Source organism: Amblyomma mixtum, chromosome 9 (assembly GCF_055824585.1).
Source record: "Amblyomma mixtum isolate Tamu chromosome 9, ASM5582458v1, whole genome shotgun sequence".
Taxonomy (NCBI): domain Eukaryota; kingdom Metazoa; phylum Arthropoda; class Arachnida; order Ixodida; family Ixodidae; genus Amblyomma; species Amblyomma mixtum.
In genome coordinates this window covers 53335274-53348442 of record NC_143020.1, presented here as the reverse complement: position 1 = coordinate 53348442, position 13169 = coordinate 53335274, and the positions used below count along the sequence as shown (strand labels likewise).

General features: G+C 45.9%; 1 protein-coding gene across 1 annotated transcript in view; it reads right to left on the bottom strand.

The window, feature by feature from the left end:
- The window catches only part of LOC149329016 (uncharacterized), a 149710-nt gene that overhangs the window by 61818 nt on the left and 74723 nt on the right, over positions 1-13169 (bottom strand). The window lies entirely within an intron of this gene.

Sequence of the window (13169 nt, the reverse complement as noted above, 5' to 3'; positions counted from 1 at the left end):
GGTCTGGGGATGACGAACACCTTTTGCGGAGCTGCGCAAGGCTCATCTCAACAACCAATACTTGAGGTTAACAAATTACGTGCGGGGAGCCGCCTTCTGACCCGCCTCCACATCACTTACACAACCCAACAGGAGAAGCGGGTATCCATGCCCGAGGGATAGCGCTTCGCCCAGCGGGATAGCGCTTCGCCCAGCAGGTTCGCCTCCTCCCAAATAGCATGATAAAGGATGCCCATGGTGTCCGCCGCCTCTCGCGAGCGGAGGCTCTTTCCGAGCAGTATGGTGCTCCACCAGGGGCATTTTACACGGACGCGGCTGGTCCACACCATGGGGGTTGGCACACGGGGGCAGTCGTCCACCAAAACATCCCAGTTAAGGAATTCACCTTCCTTGCCCCCAACATTACATTCGCGGAGAAGTTGTTATCGCTCTTTCAGCCACGGATCCAGCGTCCCGAGTCATTATCAGCGACTCAAGGGGAGCTTGTCGCAATTTTTAACAGGGGAAAATTACAAACCGTGCCGTACAAATTTTACATAGATGTGAGTACCGGGATTTCCCAACCGGGCGCACCATGATCTGGGCCGCAGCGCATGCGGGGATATAGGGAAATAAGGTAGCGGACGCTACCGTCCACGAGCTTGACCACCGGGCGTCGCCTCTCCAGCTGCCTCATCCGGCTACTGATTTCAATCCGGCTAATACTTCTAGGGAGATCGCTCTCCTATATCAAACATCTCACGGCCGATAACACCCCCATGTAAATGCCTGAAGAAGGTGGAGGAGCGCTGGCTTCTTCGCCCCTACACCAACATGGTACTCTGCCCGTGCACAAACATTTCAATTCGGCCTTTTCGGGCGAGTGTCCACACTGTGGGGAAGTGTTTGCGGACACATATCACATGGTGTGGGCATGATCTGCCAAACCTCCCCCCCCCCCACCCCCCGAGAGCGCTGGGAGGCTGCCCTGCTCGGCTGCTCAACTCTCCAGAACCAACGAGCCCTGGTGACAAGAGCCCAGAGCGCCACGGAAGCCAAAGGGTCCAGGACAAGTGATCCCTCATTGTGATTGTGAGGCAGGCCCGAGCAATACCACTTTTGTAAATAATACAAATACCGTTAGAGATCACTGCGGCAGCCGCATTGGAGAAATGCGTAAGCATGATTTAACACTTTATGACGCCGCACCTTAAGACGTCACACCAAGACGTCAACATAACTCTTCCACACTTTTCACGTCAACTGAGACTCCTGACCGGAAGTCGAGACCCTCAAACCCGAAGTCGATAACTTATCGATCACACATCGATATCCTATCGATACCACAATTGTCTTAAGTTCCATCAGATGCCCATCTGAGTTTTCATACTTCGCGCCACGCTTTGTTTTCAAATTTGGCGCCATGCTGTCGCTCCGCCCACAATTCCGGTCACGTGGTGCCACACACACGGCGTTTTCAATTTGGAGCCACTTTTGCTACGGCCCCGCCCTTTTTTGGACATTTTTGGCTGTAATCAATTGCGCATTTATCCCACCTGAACCCCCCACCCTCCCCCGATTTCCCGTACGAGATTTTTTTCATGATCTCTCCTATAGTACCATTCTTTTTCCCATAAACACATTCGTTCGGACGTAATCGTGCGGACAAAATCGTGGTGACACGTAACCGCCCAATTTTTGGACATTTTTTGCTGTAATTAATTAACTAATGAACGCACACACCCACTTCGATTTCCCGTACGAGATTTTTCGATGCTCTCTCCGATGGCGCCATTCTTTTATCCTAAACCCAATCGTTCGGAAGTAATCCTGCGGACAAGCTAGTGGTGACACGAAACTGCCGTTTTCGACATTTTTGGGTCTAATTAACTAATTAACCCTCCTTAATCTCCAATTTCCCGTAGGAGATTTTTTAAGGCGAAAGCCTTCAATGTCTCATCGTTGTAAGCAGAAGTTGTCGACAGAAATGTCACGCTTTTCCGTTGGTCGAAACGGTCATGACGTCACAGTGCGCCAATTTCAAACAGGGCCAATTGTACTTTGGCTAGTAAGCATGCAACCAATTGAAGGGATCATATAGTGATGCTCCAAATAAGTGGGACTAACCTTAGTTAATTGCTTAATTACCCAACTAGCCTAATTAGCTTTTCTAGTCAGGCCATGTAAATAAATAAAACCGAGTAAGAAATTGGTCGAGCTCGGGAATCGAACCCCGGTCTTCGGAGTGCGAGACGAGCATGCTATCCACTCCGCCATGCCAGCTCGATGGTTTGGAATGAACAAAGGCGCGTCTAGTGAATACGGTGTCTTCGCTCACTGCCATCCTCCTCCCTTCCCTTCCGGCGAGGTTTAGATGTCCACCGAGATATGAGAGCCAGATACATTCCCTTTCCTCAAAAACCAATTTACCGACGAGCGAGGCGTAGAACCGAATGGGCGATGGCGTTCTATGGACTCCCTGGCAGCGTTGCAAGACGCTGTCGCATTCCACTCTTAGAGGCGAAGCTTAACATCTTAACCACAAATCAGTGACCGCACTTTTGGTCAAAGAAGTGCACCCTCCTCCCTGAATTCTGACGGGTGTCCACCGAGATATGTGAGACAGTTACTGCGTAATTTCCTTTCCTCAAATACAATTTTCATTTTCTTCATTGTGGGCCATCTTTGTCTTTCTTCTTTCACTCCCACTTCCTCCCTTCCTCTACGATGCGGTTGAGGTGTCCACCGAGATGACAGAGAATTACTGCGCCATTCCCTTTCCTCAAAAAGCGTTGCGTTCAAATGGCAAGGCATCGCCCCGAACGGGTGGTGGCGCTCCGTGCACTCCCTAGCAGCGCTACAACACGCTGCCGCGTTCCACTCCTAAAGGCGAAGCTTAAGCGTCATCAATTAGCATTTAATTAGTATTCAGGAATTAATCAGTAATTAATCATTAATTAGTGGTTTGTCATCACTTAGTAATTAGTACTCAATTACATTTGACGCCACCAGTGCCACAGAAGCAGTCAGAGTGGTGCGGAAAACGCTTTCGCCTCTACGCACTTTAGACAGTCAAAGTGCCCCTGAATTTTTGTGCTCTGTCAGATGGCACCATTCTTTTTAGCATAAACCCACTCGTTCAGAGGTAATGGCGCGGAAAAGCTCGTGCAAACATAGCCATACAATGCTTACGTATTAATAAATGCTTTGCACCACCACTCCACCCGACACCAACGCGATTAAAGCCGTGACCGCGAAAGCCACGTTTCCACTTCCCCTCCTTTACTAGTTCTCCCATTCAGGTGTCCACATAAAAAAATACCAGCCATTTATTGCGCCTTTCCTTTACTTAATCCTAGACTAGCATCTTAACTGCGAACCTGGTACCGGGGAGTGGATAGCCTGATCTTCGTGCAAGCCGACTGTGAAGTTAGTACAACGATCCTCAAGCGGCCTGTCGCCTATAAAAGGACAAAACAGGGCCCGAAACTCCACATAGCCGGCGCTAGTGCCGAACAGATATCGCTCACAAGCTAGATATACCATTAGGGTAAGCACTACTAACTTTCGATTAGATTATCGGGGGATTAGCACGAAACCGTCCCCCACTACCAAAAATTATGTGCCCATATACCTTCTTAAAGGTAATGGCAGAGTTCAGCGCGGTCACAGTCACCGCTCCTCAGTCCGGAGGCGCCGCTTTCCTGATCGCGGACGCCTCGCACACAGTTTTAATGGGGAATGGCCCGACGTACGCCGCTGATGTGGAGCTACTCATCGAAGCCCTGCGCCTTGCTTTAGTGAGGTTACTCCAAGGGTACAAAGCGGTGGGCAACGTCAACGCGTTTTCAAAGCGTTCTTCGTTGATTAATAAAGACAGAATGGTCTCCCTTCAAGCTTTTTATTGAAATCCTTTCTTAATGCAAAGCCGGGCTCTGAACAAGCGTTCAACGAGGCGGTTTTTGTTCACACTTCGTTCCGACAGGAGGGGCCCTCGCTACCCAAGCTGCATTAAAAAAAAAAGAGAAAGAAAAAAAGGTTGTGAAGTCACGTGTTTTTTTTTTTCATGTCTACTGGGAGCATTCGGCCGATGGCGCTGCCTCGTCTGCATGGAGGAAGGAAACCATAGGAGAGGCCCTCGCTATCCGAGCCGCGTGACAAAAAACGTGCAGGAAGTCACGTGGTTTTGCAAGGCCTACTGGGATTTCTTGGCCAACGGCGCAGCCAATAGCAGCGTTGGGCGCAGCGGCGTCGTCTGCTTCACGCATCACCCATGTCGGCAGCGCCGGTCGAGTAGAGTTGGAAATTCGCATTTTTATTCAATCGTTGTGGTCCGCGGGAGACACAAAGTTCCAGAGGCCTGTAGTCGGTGCCGGTCTTCATTGCTGTGCGCTTAGTTCATTCAGGATGCCGTCTTGACGAAAGCGGTTGTTTTGGAAGCCCGCGACAGCTTTCTCTGAAAAGGCTTGGCGCTGCAGCTTCGCTATTCTTTTTCGGCTTCGCTTTTTGTGCGGTTGCGTCCCTCAACGCTGCTAGTCTTGTTCCAAGGAGAAATTGACAGTGCCGACGGCTCATAAAGCGATAGACGACGGTGACACGCTGGTTTATATGGTTACAGCAGCGAGGGAAGAAAAAGCCATTTGCGAGTCGGCGCTTGTTTTGTGTATGTATACGTGTTCTGCGTGTTCCTTAATTTTTGTGTATTTTTCCCGCGCTGTTTTAACCACGAATAAATACAAACTCGTCCAGACCGTGCCCTTGTAAGTATACTCGTTGCGTCTACATTCCCCTATGCATGACGGTCATTGTTGGTGACCAATATGCGTGGGCCGCGCTGCGCTCACCGAAGCGTGCAGTGCCAAGAAAGCCGCGACGCACCCAATGGTATCCGTCAGCAAAGCGATACGCGAAGCAGTCTGAAGCGTACCATATCTGTTTACTGTACGCTGTGCGAGCGATATTCAACTGCGTGCAAGTTTTCTCCGATATGGACCCTGTGGATCGACCGATCCGCGCGGCTGTGTCGATCGAGTGCTGTTGTGCGAGCGTAAGGACACATAGCCGGGTTCAGGATGCGCAGTGTTAGGTTTAAAACATTTGCGCGTAAGGGTGGTGAAGTGTAAGGCCATGCCATTGTAAGATTGAGTGTACAGCCTTTGTCAAAAGTTTGGAGCTCAGGGGGGTTTTCTTTTTAGCCACACTCTGTCGTTCTTAATGGATATCTAGCGCTCCAAATTTCCTGGGCATAAGAAGATTTCTGCTACTGCCTCCTGCAATAGGTAGGACATCCATGAATGCTCCTGGAGTCCCATTATAAAGTTTGGAAGTGAACCCCCTGTGCTCTAAACTTTTTACAAAGACTGTACCTCGCAACTTACCGTTTACCGAGATGCCGAGTCGACCTGCGACCACCTCGCCGAGTTGCAGTTTCTTGCATTCAGCTGATTAAACGCATTAGTGAAGTCCAATATTTGTAGTTTATTGGAAAATCAAATTATGAGCCTTAAAAAGGTTTGATACAGCATAACACTTATTACAAAACATAGCTTGCTACGTGAAGCAGGCAAAATCTCAGAGAGAGTAAAAACATATAGGAAGGCAGTAAATGAGGGCTTTGAGACAGAAAAATATTTGTGGACCATTCTTGCCCAATTGTGTGAAAGCTTTCATTTCTCAGTAGTTGTTTCTGCATCACAAAGTTGATAAAATTTAAGCAATGTAAATGCAAAGTATTTGGAGCACTGTGTGGAAGTGACTTGAAAAATTGGTAACAGTTGTCCCAGCTGGTGGAAAAAGTGAATCATTTCCCTCCCTTCTGCTTCATGTATTCCTTTCTGTAATATATGCAAAGAAAGAGAGTACCCTGCTGACACTATTTCTATTGTTGCATTGTTGTATTCAACTCTTATCAGCCTAGCCTGGAACAGTATAGAAATAGCATAGTTTTCTGTTCTGTTTGTTGTGTGCTATGTGGTACTTGTGTGCACATGTTGTTTTATACTTGTCAAAACCACGAGCCAACCAACATAGTCTGCACATAAGACCGGCATTTGAGCTGTGCACAACTAAGGCATGATGACAGCTAAAGAATGATTAATATAGTGTACAAATTGCGGCTGGTAGAATGATAAGGTTTTCCTCTGTATGCATATGTACCAAGTGCATGTGGAAAAGCGTTTTCATCATTTAAGAACATGAATTTGTTGCAGGTTGCAAAACTTATATTTTTTATTTATTTACATATACTGCAGGCCAATGTTTTCGCCCAAGCAGGATGGGCATACAAATGTAGCATACAACAAGAAGAACATATACAATGCGAGGAAGAACCCATGGGAAACAACACATTTCTTAAAAGAACAACTATATGATAAAACTAACATTGGGTAATAAATGGCAACTACACACCTCATGTATGACATGAATGCAAAATGCATGACAAATAACTCTTCTGGAAGGAAAACAGGATATGTTAAGTATGCAAAATATGGCTTTCTAGTCCTTTCACAAAATCTTTGCTCTTAAAAATGTTGGGTGGTAAAGAATCCCCTTATATGCTAGAACTTATATGCTAGTGCTTACTCTGTTGCTGCGTGCAGTGGGATGATCACCCCCTTTTGACACTACTAGTTTGAAAGGCCAAAATCACCTTCAGTTGTGTTGAATATCTAGAACTAAAATTGTAAGTATGGTACACTAATTACTCTCTTGATTATTCCGGCTTCTATAGTATGAAAAACATGCACTCCACATTTTTACAAAATACGATACTTCAGTCACCCTGTACCCTAAAGGACAGTAGTGCAGGCACGCTAAAGAAAGCTCTAGGAGGCTGCTAACTGCAGCCCTTATTCTTGAACATCAGTGACCAATAGTACATGTCCATCTGTGAAGCTACAGCATATAGATTCATGAACAAGAACTAGCATTTGCACTCTGGACATGTACTGCTGATGTTACTTAACTGACTTCTTTTTGAAAATGTGCGTATCGTTCATTTACCACAAAAGACAAAAATCTGATTTTAGGAAGCAGGTAATTTCTGGTTGATTCAGTAGCAATCAACCTAAATCAAAGCCCTGATTACTCTTGAAAAAACTGACAGTGACTGCCATCAAGCATGAGTCTAAGTCGGTGGTGTACATGACGCATTCACATTACAAAGCTATTCTTTTCAATACTCGGTATGACAGGTTATAATGTACTCTAAATTGTGAGCTGCCGTTTGAATAGAATTTTATTTTGACAAAGTCAGACATTTACAGTATTTACTCGTGTAATTTGCGCCCGCACTTAGATTGTGCACCCCAAAAAGTTCAAACATTTAACCGGATTAAAAAAAAAATACTCGCACATTTTGCGCACTATGCTGAGCCAGACCACCAGCATGTATACGCGGGTGCGAACTCTGCGCCGTTTACCCGGCTTGCTCGCGCTGGCGGTCGCTATCCCGGACGAACAGCTGCGCGCACCCCAAATCCAAAACTCTACCGTACCGTTTGCTATACGGTTTGCCGCTAGTCAGCCGGGCCACACGCAAGGGCCCCCGTTTTCGTTTTATTGCCCGTTATCTCCTCCCACTGCTGACTTCGCGATTGAATCTTTGCGCGTTTATTGCTTTGAGCTAAGCACGTGCCGTCATGCCACCCCGCGGGGAGCTACATAGCGTGGGCGGGCGGACGAGTCAACCTTTTTGTTTGCCAGCGAGGGGTGCCAACCTTTTTCTTTTAGGACGTGTTCGGATGACTCGCTTGCGCGTAAATTGCGCACCCTTTTTTGGAGCCCTAATTAAAGAAAAAACGTGCGCAAATTACGCGAGCAAATACGTACGGTGCTCTATGCCTTATGGAACTTCTTTATGATCTCCTTTGTAAACGAACTATAGTTTTAAGGAATCACAGTGCTCTCTTAGTTATAAAACAGTGACACTTCCCAGGCGCTATGGCCGAGATAACAACAAAAAAATGCACCGCCATACAAATTACTGCTAGGCGCAAACATTTTCACACAACAAGTAATAATATCAAATGGAAATGATGCCCCAAAGAAACTGTGGTGCGCTCGATGCTATAGATGACAAGTATCTCTTTTTATTTTCTTCTAATGAGGGAGTGCGTAAGGTAATAAATAAATAATCATGTACAGTAAGCAGAATTTCATCAGAGCCATATATAAACCGCAGCCAGTTTAGCAGTAATGACACAATTACTTTTTATCAGTGCGGGAATACTGTAGCCGCGCTACTCGATCATAACGTCTAGCTAAAGCCATTATTCGCAAATCATTCTATTTCTTGAACACCTACACCGTCATATTGAAAGCATATATACATGCAGTCAAGCTATACACCTTCTCAATAAGAGCATTTCTTTCCAATCTCTTGAGAATGTATCGAGGTGGTTCCTCACCTGAAGGGGGACGGCATCCGCACGTATACGAACTACGAGCGGCGACATCCGATCGAAGTGCTGGGGCAGAAAATGTTTTGAACATACGCAGGTCCATTTTGCTGGTTCCCAGTCGCTTTGGCCTGGTCTAACGGCCTCAGTCCACTGCCTCCTTCGCTCTGGATCTTTCGGAAACCTGTTTGAAAACAATTATTCACTGCACTCGGACAAAGAGCCACCAATAAGGCCGGGGCGGTACGAATACCACGTTCACGCCGTGTCGTGCGTTATGTTCTGCGAGAATGCATTTTACTCATTACGCAGTCAATTAAATACGAAAACAAAATGCAGTATACTTACGTGTGGAAAGTGACGCCCGGTTCTTGTCCTGGCGTGCGCGACCAACATCCAGGAACGCAGCAGCTGGGCATCGCAGCGTCTTTGTTGTCAATGGGAGCAAAGTCTCACTTTCCGCCGTGTCTGACAGCTGCCGACAGCCTGGCGCGGCGCAAAATCGTCTGCTCGCGCCGCTCGCGGTGATCTTCGCGGCGCTCGCATGCCATTGGCTGAGAAAACGGCCAAGTGTCATGGCGGAGCCCTCGCTTCCGGCTTCAAAAAATGTGACGTAGCAGCCTCTCCTCTTTTCCTTCTTTCCTCCATGCTCGTCTGCTTCGCTGCTTGTTGCGCATGCGCAAACGCACCGAAACCGCGGTGCGTTTCGGTGCATACAATTCGGTGCATAAAATAAAATAAAATTCGACCCAACGGACTCTCCTAAACTCTTTCCTTCTTCCATAGTTCAGCACATATTAGCGCATTCGGTTTCTCGCATCCTCGAGATCACTGCTTGGGTAATTAGCAGACGACGGAGAGGTGGGATGGTAGCGGGAAGCGCGCGCGGCCATTTTGATATGGACTAGAAGGACTGCGGTTCTTCATGCGATGTTTTGTGCGATGAAGGCGCTAGACCGTGGTGCATACCATGGAGTAAGAGTTTTTCCTTCCCCCATGGTGCACACAGTTTGTGTCGTCGGCAATGGCGCCTTTTACGTTAGTTCGCGCAGTTTATTTATTAGTTTTGCATACGTGTGCGTGATCGCAGAGTTTTAAATTCACAAAATGTTTCGATTGTTAATTTCGTGCGCCCGGCTAATGTGGCGATGGTGTTCGAGGCCTTTCACGAGAGTGGCTGCCGATTCGAGCTCCGAGTACGCGCTCAGACGCGCGCATACATGCATGTGTTAAACGCGATCCGAGAGCGTAGGGTCTTCATTGCGTTCTGCGCAGTGGAAAGGCCGATGTGCTTTGAGAAATGCTTGATTGACTCAAGCATGACCTTTATTAAAAAAGAGCCCATTGCAAGTGGTATCTCTGTAGGCATATAAGTGGCCACACAGTCGTCACGGCCGCCGATCGAGGTAAGGGCTGTTTTTGTCCTCGCCGATTGTCGTACAGCTTGATGCTCGGACCTTCTGCTAGAGATGCTTAAATATCTTAGAAGTACCGTACGCATGCGTCTCCTCGAGTTTGGCTCATTAAAAGAGCAAAAAGAAGAGTTGCCGACACGCAGGACTTGATTTAGCGCCTTTCATTCCAGTGCCAGTTTTCTGCGGTAAACCAGTATTATTACAGATACGATACGCAGCTAAATTTGTACAGTACACCCGCTTGTTCTAGATGAACATTCAACAAGCTGATATGTGCTTTTCTCGAGATTATGTGTGCATCCCTTGCCGGCAGAAAAAGGCGGCGGGCGACAGACCACAGTTCAACGGAACGTATCCCGATTCGTTTCTGATTGCAGCCCACAGGAAACAGTCCACGAAAGTATAAATCGCAACGACCACAGCAGAGTCAATCATTCAGGGTCGATCGTCCGCGGTCATAACAGCCAAACTTACTGCGTAGTAAAGAAGCATACCGGCAGTTATTCCTTTCCATGTGGTGTCGACTGAAAGAGAGATTGCGATTGTTCATGGCATGCTTTTGAGTATTTCTCGAAGCTTACACATGGTTCACCGAAGCACACGGCACACACCGAAGGCACACGGTCGCCCTGTCGTCGCTGATGTATACGGTTGCGCGAGAGCGATCAGCTGTTTGTTCTCCCCTTACAAAAATGGATATCAACTTTCTTTAGAATTTGTATTAACATTCTATTGACTCTAGTAACCTTGTAGTAACTTTTACATTCTATCAACAATTGTTCATACAACGTTGGTAGAAGTTACTTCTTTGTATGTACTCCTGTCAATAGAAAGTTACTAGAAAATAATTTTTACATTCTATGTACTCTTGTCAATACAAAGTTGGTAGACTGTTACTTCTTTGTATTTACTCCTGTCAATAGAAAGTTACTAGAAAATCTGGGTGCAGTTTGACACGTTGAGAGAAGTAAATGAACAAACTGCATGGTGTTCGAGGTGATTAACACTATCTTGTTCGTACTGAAAACACAAAACTACGCAGGAAACAGGACACAGAAAAGAAGCAGACAGGACGAGCGTAGCTCTGTTCGCATAATCTTGTTCGCATAATCGTGACGACCTCTTACCTGATTGCATGGTGGAATCTGTTGCAGCTAGTCAACAATTTCACTATATCGAAAAGCGACCTACATTATTCGCCGCAAATGCGTTTGGAATGTAATCAGGATATGGGAAAACGTTTTAAAACAGAAGATATATTCCATTTCAATACTTTATGTTCTTTACGGACTGCTGTGAGCAGAAATACTCTAGAAAGTGACAAAACATTTTTGGTCATGCGAATAGATGCCTCAAATCATGTACTGTAGGCGAACACTTCAAAGCTATTAAAACAACCTTGAACACGAAACAAACATTACTCACATTCCCTTAGCCGAGCATATTCTATTAACATTCGTTGATAGGAAGTTCATACAATTTCCTTACTGCTTTCTATGTACTGCTGTCAGTAGAAACATACTAGACACCGACAGAACGTTTTATAGTGAGAATAAATGCCTAAAATAATTAAGTACTCTAGCCTAACATGTCAATGCAACTAAAGCAACCTTGAACACGAAACAAACATTCGCAGTCACATTTTCTTAGGGCATATTTTATCAACATTTGTTGATAGAAAGTTCATACAATTTTCTTACTGCTTATATACTGCTGTCAATAGAAATACACTACGAACCGAGAAAGCATTTTGGTGATGCGAATAAACAAATAAAAGCCTAAAATAATCAAGTACTGTAGCCGACAACTTCAAAGCGGCAACTTAACTAACCTTGAAGACGAAACACAAATTTGCAATCACATTCCCATAGCCGAGCACGCTGTGGATTTTTAAAAATTTCAGTTCAATTTTCTCAATGCTAGCTTTACTGCTTTTGCATTTTCGAGTGCGGGGAAAAGGGCAAAGTTCATAACAGAACATTTATCTCGAAATTCAGAAACGTGCCTTGAATTGAAGGCATTTAGTGACAATTTTTGATTGTATAAAGTCTACGAAAAAAGTTACAGCAAACGAAATAATTTTGGTACAAAGTGAATGAATTCATAGAATACTCAAGTATTATTGCCTCGCACTTCAAGGAAATTAAAAGAACTTTAAGAAAAAATAGGAGCTAGTGACATATTGTGTTACATAAGCGCAATGATGACTTCGTTACAGCGAATCAGTTTCGCTGATGGTTCATTCTACACGAAAACAATGCTTTCTGCTGCGTATTCGTCCTTAAATTCTGTACTCAGGCAGTCATTTAACAGATTTAACATTTCAGAACTAACAAAGAATTTCAGAAGAGCTGTACAACAACTCTGCCAATTCGAAACACGTTGGTGTTGCTATTGTTGTAATTCTTGATAGGTCATATTTTAACGCGCAGTTGAACAGTGATGTACCGTACGACGGTGCTAAAACACACTAGCATTAAGAGCGTTTCGCTCTGAGGTTTCAGAGGGATTATTGTTGCGAGCTACAAAAAAATTCAAGTTTAGCATTGCACCGATGTGTTTCCACACTCATTGAATGACACGTTCTCGCTAGCCCAAATGGCGCCCAAATTATATCACCAGCTTACTGAACCTGCACCGCAAGCACACTTTCCCTGCACACTGCCCGCCATGCGAAAGTGCCCGGTACACTATGCCACTCCACGTGGGAGCGCCCAATTTAAACCCTCGCACTACCCTCCTCCTCGAGCGACCAGCAATGGCTGATCGCACGGGACTGAAAAACCCCGCGCGAAAAGGGCCGCACCGCTTCGCGCTCTGAGTAAATTCTGTGTAACGTGTGCAGGCTTACAGCTTCGAGAACTCAAGTTGCTCCGTTCTTCAGCGACTGTACATGCGAAATTTGAGGCAAGGCAATATTAATTTTTATTCATATTCGGCGGCCGATACTATAAAGAGAAGTATAGAGAAACAAAACAGGTAACAGCGGCCCGCTGTACTCAACTACGGTAACAAGGGCTTTGCATGAGGAAGGTGCACGGCAATTGGAGCACTATAAGCCCTCATTCTTGACTTGTTACATTTTTCGGTAGTACTGAGCCACAGAGGAGCTTCCAGTATGGAAAAAGCCGGGGTGAGAGCAGCCCCCACTTTGAGCACAGCTAAAGCACAGGCGCAGTGCCTCTTCCGCATCTTCACTTGCATCTCCTTCAACGCAAACACGGTACGAAGCTGTGGCGAGGGAAAACGTGGTGATAGCTGTATTTTCTATCTTCCCGAAATGCAATGACTAAGGAATCCTGGAATAAAGTGTTGGGTTTTAACGTAGTCATACGGAGTAGACGCACGAAAGCATGTGTTCATTCTTCGCCTTTTC